The sequence below is a fragment of the Anneissia japonica genome, unplaced genomic scaffold (assembly GCF_011630105.1).
Source record: "Anneissia japonica isolate Jap-2015-1 unplaced genomic scaffold, ASM1163010v1 scaffold66114_len7958_cov145, whole genome shotgun sequence".
Classification (NCBI taxonomy): Eukaryota; Metazoa; Echinodermata; class Crinoidea; order Comatulida; family Comatulidae; genus Anneissia; species Anneissia japonica.
In genome coordinates this window covers 1-7958 of record NW_022691554.1, presented here as the reverse complement: position 1 = coordinate 7958, position 7958 = coordinate 1, and the positions used below count along the sequence as shown (strand labels likewise).

General features: G+C 34.6%; 1 long non-coding RNA gene across 1 annotated transcript; it reads right to left on the bottom strand.

Annotated features, from left to right (window-relative positions):
- Window positions 1-383: 383 nt before the first annotated feature.
- Window positions 384-3497, bottom strand: LOC117100064. The gene is made up of 3 exons (XR_004444067.1): window positions 3142-3497; window positions 1069-2108; window positions 384-689 (listed from the first exon to the last, which is right to left on the bottom strand). It is a non-coding gene; the product is annotated as an uncharacterized LOC117100064 (long non-coding RNA).
- Window positions 3498-7958: the final 4461 nt, after the last annotated feature.

The following is a 7958-nucleotide window of genomic DNA, read 5'->3' as shown; positions in this document are numbered from 1 at the left end:
TCTTTTTCTACTTACATTTTAGATTAATATACGATGTTTTACTTTTTTACAAAAGGTTCCCTGATTATCAGCTTCCCTTGAGTAAGCCAAACCCTTGTATAATTAGAAAAATGGAATTAGGTGCTTGCTTGCAACTCAATTGAATACCGTAAAACCTCGAATTGAAGCCCTGGGCTTCTTTTTATTGCGAGCTTTGGATGGGCTTCTTTTCGAGGCTACTTTTGCAAAGTAAAGAGGGGGTTTCTTTTCAAAATGAATGCTGTAATATTTTGTGAATTTATCCTATAAAAAAAAAAGCCTATACTATCTTGAAAAGAAGCCCATAGGCTTCATTTCAGTGCTAATTTTGCAAACTAAAGAGAGGTGGCTTCAATTTGAGGTTTTATGGTATTTTAATATTTAAAGCTTGTTCTTAAGCCACTTGAATGTATATACAGTTAAACTTTCCTAAGTCGAAACAATATTTCAATGGCAATTTGGATTCGACTTGGGCAAGTTCAACTGTAGCTTGTATAATTATACGTCACTATACTGCAGCTCTGTAAACACATCTCTCGGTACAAAGTCTCTGAGTGAATTATATTGATGCAGTCTGCATATAACATTGCAGGATTTGGTCGGAATAAGATGAACAAGCGACGTGACACTATTAACTTTGCTGTTCCAGGTCTTCCCATATCTGAGGCATTCTAAGAGGGTGAAAGTGAAACATTTTATTAAAGTGTTCTGTTTGTAGTACAATCGAGAATTGAGTGGCTCATTTAAAATTCAAACAATATTTCATTTAAACACTACACACAATATTTCATTTAAAATCACAACACATTATTAATTTTCAAAATAAATTAGTTTTTTACCAATTCACTCATCGCCTAAATACAAAAAGTATGCTAAGCATGAATTAAAACAAAGCCGTGTGATGTAATATTTCAAACTTTAATAGATTAACATCAGGAATTATGTGTCCCCCCCCCCATCATTCCTGATGCCCTTCATTTCCAATGGTGATCAAAGTAAATTTTGAAATATTGAATGAACATGGAATGAGAAATTAGCAAGCAGACATACCTTTCTTTGTCTGTCATTTTCTGATTACAACTATTCTTCTTAGATTATTCCTGCAGATTTTCAAATTGTGCTACCTGTACAATAAATATAACTGAAACAACATTCAGATAACAAACTTGCATTTTATGGTCAGAGGCAAGTAAACAAAACACATAAATTAAGGACTTTGGGAGTAACCTTGAATAAGGTGTAATTAAAGGCAGCTAAATGCACAGAAGGAAAAAGAAAACACTTGCTAAATCAGAAAGGAAGCAAAGTATACTTAAATAATACTGTACTGAATGTTACTTGAACATATGCAGTTTTAGTACCCACAACATCAAATGAATCAACCAGCTTAGCAAGAAATTAATTTTGCAGATTAAAGCTCTTGCCACACTGCTGTATGCCCATATATAGTCATTATGAGCTTGGTTATGATGCGATGCCATCATAACCATAGGATGTATGAAGAATGTCTTTGCTGCCATGAGATTTCTTTAGTTACTTTAGATTGTAAATTGCCTGTTGTTTCTGCATCTTCCTCCTTTAGAGAAAAGGAACACAATGATGATTATGTTGAGTTACATACAGGTTGACAATGAATGGTTGATGTCGAATAGGCTCCTGCCTCAGCAATGCTTCCGAAAAGGACAAGTAGAAGAAAATTAAACATAGTGCAAGAACTGTTCATATACTTTGCTTCCGAAAATGACATTAAAAATATAGTATATATTAATATTAATAATTTCGACATTTTTAGTGATTTTTTTTGTCTGTTTCATCTTTTCAACAGGATGTGCAAATAAGAATGGTTAGGAGACAATTGTCAAGAGAACAATGTTACATAGACATTCAATTATATGACCAAAAAAAAAAACTTGTTTTGTTTTGTTGTTTTTGTTGTTTTGTTTTGTTTTTCTCACGAGGTGGAAATGTGTAGCCATCATATCAATCAAATGATGACTTTAGTCACATTGTCAGCAGTTGCTACTTCTTTTCAGATGAAACAAACCACTATAAATCGGACCACATTGAAAGCTGCTCAGTGATCATCGTATCTGAAAATGAGAATTTAGGAAAATAAGAGAACTGTTACACTTTGACATTTTAAGCTTTTTTGTTGCCTTTCTCATATTTGTTCTGCAAATAAAAATTGTTTACAAAAACAAGAGTAACTAAAACTAAATAGCATCTCCCAAAAGTATGTTTAAAAATATTTAACTGTAGGATCAGAAAAAAAAAAGTTATAGAGAATTTAAGTTGATAGCAAAATATGACACTAGCATAATGAACTATTTGTATTAGAGTGTTGTGACCAGCAAAGGCTAACGTAGTAATTCAAACTGAACATTAAAGATACCATATATAATAATATATATAGCCATATTAATACTGTAATGTACAGGTAGTATTAAGGTTTAATGATATAATGATATTAACTCACATCAGCTTGACACCTTAAGGGTTTACAACTATTGACATATTATTGGTCATTCTAAAATCACAAGCATTCACCCCTGGACAATTAGACTTACACTTTCCAGACGATTGACAGTTTTAAGCCTTAATTAGCAGCTTTTTGGTAAACAAATTAAATCATAGAGAAAGAATTTCTTTATGATCCAATCAGAAACTCCAAAAGTATTGAGGTGATTTAGTTAAGACATGCCTCAATACTAGAAAGTATAATAGAGTCTGTATCCCAAATATCAAATATTGAGGGTTGTGGTTACCGTGACCAACAAGTCACGGAAACGAAAAATCGTTTCCCAGAATTAGCCAGAATTAACAAACACTCACTACAATCATAATTTCAGTGGAAAAGTGTTAGCCAAATACTTTTAATTGTATGTAAAAAATAAAGGAGGGAGCTCACAATGAGATTTCTGAAAATGCCCCATCCAAAAACACTTCAAAAGTACACACACTTCACATCGCCTCATCATGGGATCAATGAAGGCTTCTTCATTGACAGAATTTGTTCTGACAATGATGTTGCTAACATGTTGCCACATCAGAAGAACATTTCCATACTCATGGATGAAATGAAGGTGAAATCTGGCCTAGTTTACAACAACCAATCTGGCTTACTTGTAAGCTTCACTGATATTGGTGACTTGCCGAATGAGATGTCAGATTTCGAGATGAGATGCAGTGGGAACTCTGAACCTCATTTAGCCACACACATACTTGTCCTGATGGCAAGAAGCATTTGTGGTAAATTGGAAGCCCCCATTGCATACTTTCCTACAACGAGCATTGGCAGCAGTGGCAATTAATGCCATGGAGACTGTACGATTCTTCGTAAGGGCACTAGTTGCAGATGGAGCTGCTCCAAACAGGAAACTTTTCCAGTTGTTCGGTTGTTCAGAAGTCAACAGTGTCGGTGAGTTGCTTTATGCTGCTAAACCTATTGATCCTGAGAAATGGATGTACTTTTTTAGTGATGCGCCCCACTTAATGAAAACTACCCGCAACAACTGGGAAAATTCTGGATTTCACAACAAGACTAAGAAGCTTCATGTAAGCTTTTTTTTTAGTTTATTAAAAAAAAAAACAAAAACAAAAAACTAGACAATTATAGAAATATAACTTTTAGTTAATCAAAAAAGTCTAAAAAAAATAGCCTAAAAAGGTATGTTTTCCACTAGGCTAGATGAATTTATTTGCGCAAATCAAAAAATTTGACCAATTTGATTAATAATCTTGCGAAGAAAATTAAACTGTGCATGCGTATAGGCAAAAATTTGCGGTTCGCACGAATAAATTCGTCTAGTGGAAAACGGCCTTGTTTAGGCCTAGGCAAAATTGACCTAATTTAATAAAAAGCAATTATTTATATTTAAGCCTAGGCCTAGTAGGCCTAGTATCGAAAATGGATTCCCATGAAAATTAAATAAATTCCGATAGTTTCCCATGATCACAGAGCACGGAAACCAAAAGTAGTTTCCCATGAAATTTGAAATCCTGTGGCCTGTGATTAACTGACTAACTTGAGAAGAGATTGAGACAGATTCAGATGTAAGCTAACACTGACTCCAATACTGTATGCCACTGGTCACTGGGTGATCTAGTTTACCTACTAAGTAGTGGCTTACAAGCCGCTGCCTCTCATATGCATGAGGTTCATGTTAGTTTCAATAGCAGCAATACGACAGATCAGGACCTGCATGGAAATTGGATGGCATTTAGACCTACAGTCAAAATGCCATCCAATTTCCAGTCCATTTAGTGGACGAATCATTACAGATTTCGAAAATGAATCAAACATGGAGTACTTTGCGGTCTGCTTGTGTTGACAGTTGTGTTGTGCTGTCTTGGCCTCCAACGATAATTTTGACACCCACATTGTTGTGTTTTGTTGCAATGACGTTGAGGAATTACTTTATACTGTGAAACTATAAAAGTTCAAAACACTTGAAGACACACTTGACAATGAAAAACAAAATCATGACATCATTCCTGAACAAATAAATTCTTTTATTCAAACTAATAAGGCTACACTGATTAGGGAAAGAAAGTCAAAATTCAAAAGAGACATAAGATTAATGTAGGCCATATAGTAATGTTAAAATTAGGAATCCTTGAAGCCAATGTACTTATCGGAAGGAGGTGCCTTCAATTCCATTCAGTGGACAAATCATTACAGATTTTGAAAAAAATCAAACATGGGAGTACATCGCGGTCTGTATGTGTTGACTAAGGTACAACAACAATACCATGACATCAAGCAATCTCCTGCCTCAGGAAATTTTGCTTGTCCTGATTTCTGAGTCATGCTCACTAACCACTCCTTCAATAGAACAGGTCAGTCCAAAATTGTGTTGATTGTGAAATTTTAAGATTAAATAATTATTATTTGTTACCATTCCTTAAAAATACATAACGGAAAACATCTTTCTGAAAAATATCCAATACTAGATTATACAAAAATAGTTTCTGCCATCAATTGACAGATAGGTGTGTCATCAATAAGTGGCGAGAAAAGGTTCTGCCTTCCTATTTCACAAACCTTGGACCTATTATCTGAAGAAACAAATGTCGACAATAAACCCCCTATACAATGGGAAGCACTTGGAACTTAACTTTCAAGAATATGCAGGTGTTGTGCAGTCTGCTTGGAAAAAAGATGGAGAGTACAGATGGAAAAATTAGGCAAGATAAACATATGTTATGTTACATGCTACCTGCATCAAACTTGCTGTACAAATATGATATCAGAACAAGGGTGTGCCTGGTACACAGAGGAGATGGACAACTTCAAATATGATGTCATGAACTCTATGCAGACAGGCTAAGAGGTGAGATGTGCTATCACAATGAAGAGGCCATCATTAAATCATCTTCTCAAGACGCAAGATGACATCAGGCTGAAAATGCCACTTGGATATACTGTAAATACACACCATAGAAGATTAGCTTTCATGTGGTGCATATTGACATACATACTTTGATTGATTTTTTTTTTATTGGTACTTAAATATTATACAGTCAACTCTGCCAATACCGACCACCCAGAAAACCGGATTTCACGCAAAACCGGTCGTTTTTTAAAGTCCCAAAATCATTCCTATTCTTACTGTATTAAAATACTTTCTGAAAACCGGATCTCCCAATTACGAATTCCGGCCAAATTCTTAAGTCCGGAACAATAAAATTACCTTCTGAAAACCGGACGGCCAGTTTAAAACGATGATTTATTGACGAAATATGTTAAATAAATCATCGGAGACACATCGACTGACTCCAAATAACAACTATCAATCACAGAACAACACCACGTGTACGATCGTTAGTGTTGATCGTGTGACACGCCGATAGCGCATTATTTAATTAATTGCAATAAACCTAGATTTCATTTGTTTAATAAACTGATAAAAAAAAGTTCATGAGTGTGTTTTCTTTATTAGGAACGTATCCTTTTCTCACATTTTGCATTTATTCTCACGCTAAGGCAAACTAAGCGGTCCCAACATAAGGCTATCGATTTCATAAAAACAATATTGCGCATGACATTTTGACTGTCACCTCTGACTGTTTTCTATTGGCTGACGCAGTTTAGGGGGCGCTGCATAAGTTAGCACTTATTTATAGCATTCAGTGACCCACCAAGGTTATGCCAGCGGCATCGAAAACCAATCAAGCGTGCGAAGCAGATTATGGCGATCGAACGAAAAACAACACTGACACTTATTATAAATTACGATACACATTAAGTTGATTTGTGTAAATTTTTATTGATAATAGACTTCGACACAAAAAAATAGGTACGTACAACATAAATAATGTAAAAATAAAGTAAAACATGAATTTTAAATGACATCTCAGGTCAGTAGGCCTACACAGTACATGATGCAGTGTGGTGTACCTATCTGCTGTACCTTGCTATGCCTAGGCTTATTATCGACTCAAGGTCGGGGAACCAATTAGGTAAACATGACGTTTACGTTTATTGGGAGAGTTGACTGTATATGATGAATCAATATGATGAATCACTGAATCATAGTTTTCATGTGCAATTTAAGGCGAGGCACATGACAGCTAAAAGGCAGGACCACCATCTGTATCAGTTGATTGCATCTAAATCGAATAAGTGGAAAACATCTTTCTGATGAGCATCTAATACTAAATGGTTACCAAAATATATTCCTCATCAGTTTATGGAAGAAGTGAAAAGAAGACTATCTGGTAAACACAACAGATATCTACTTAGTTACAATCAACCTAAAAAAGTTACACATAGTAATTTCCGGAATCAGCAAGTTGTAGAATTTTCCTAGGTGTTTTTTTAATTAAGTAGAAAGACGTATGAAAAGAGGCGATTGGAAATCTGTCAAAGAGAGCATATTAAGCTTTGCTGACAACCTGAAGAAGTATGCCCTGTATGCCAAGCAAGTTGGCGCTAGTCAAGCTGTACGTTCCAAGAAAGCCATTCGTATTGATGTTGAGTGGGAAATATACCAAGCTAGCTCTGTTATCAATCCAACAAGGTCAGCCTGATACCAAACTTTGCCTGAACCACTGCGTCACTCAAAACCATACAAAGAACTAACTGAAATGGAGAAAGGCATTGAAGACCTAATGAATCAGGAGAAAGATGCAACCGCAAAAAAATTGGAAGGTGATGCAGCAGCAGCACGAATGGCGGGTGAGGAGGAAACGCTCCTTAGAAACATTTCAGGAAACAAAATCAAGGTATTAAAAATGATGAAATTTTGAAGACATTTAATTCAAATTTATTCGTCCTTTAAAGATGTATTGTCCAATGGAACCCAGAAAACCTTGAAAAATTAAAATTAATCCTGAATTACTTAAACTGTACATTTGATGAGTAATATTCTATATAATTAAAAAAAAAAAAAAAATTTTTTTTAGAAAAATAAACATTAATCCTGAATTACTTAAACTGTACATTTGAGTAATATTCTATATATTAAAAAAAAAAAAAACAATTTTAGATGGTATTTTTTCTAATATTACTATAATAAAATAAAGTTCTACAGACACTGGAAGTGCTCCTGGAATTTTCTGATCATTACCAGCCCACAGTTCAGGATAAACGATTTTTACATTGTTTAAGTTCATTATTTTTATGAAACTTCAAAATATGTAGATGGGTAGAGTAAAATGTTTTTTTCATGTTGGCAATTTAAAATAATATTTATATTGTAATAGTAAATTTAATTTTTTTCAATTTTCCCATTTTTCCCCCTTAATATTGTCAGAGATCAAACTGCCAGTAAGAAGATGAGAAAAGGCAATGCAACAATCAAGTTCCTCCAATGCAAGATGGAGGCCAATGCAGAAGCTGAAAGAATCGCACAAGAAGCCCAAGTTAAAGTTCAAGAAGCCCAAAATAACATAATGACTATGGTCATGCAACAAAAAATGAACTCACTCGGCAGCAA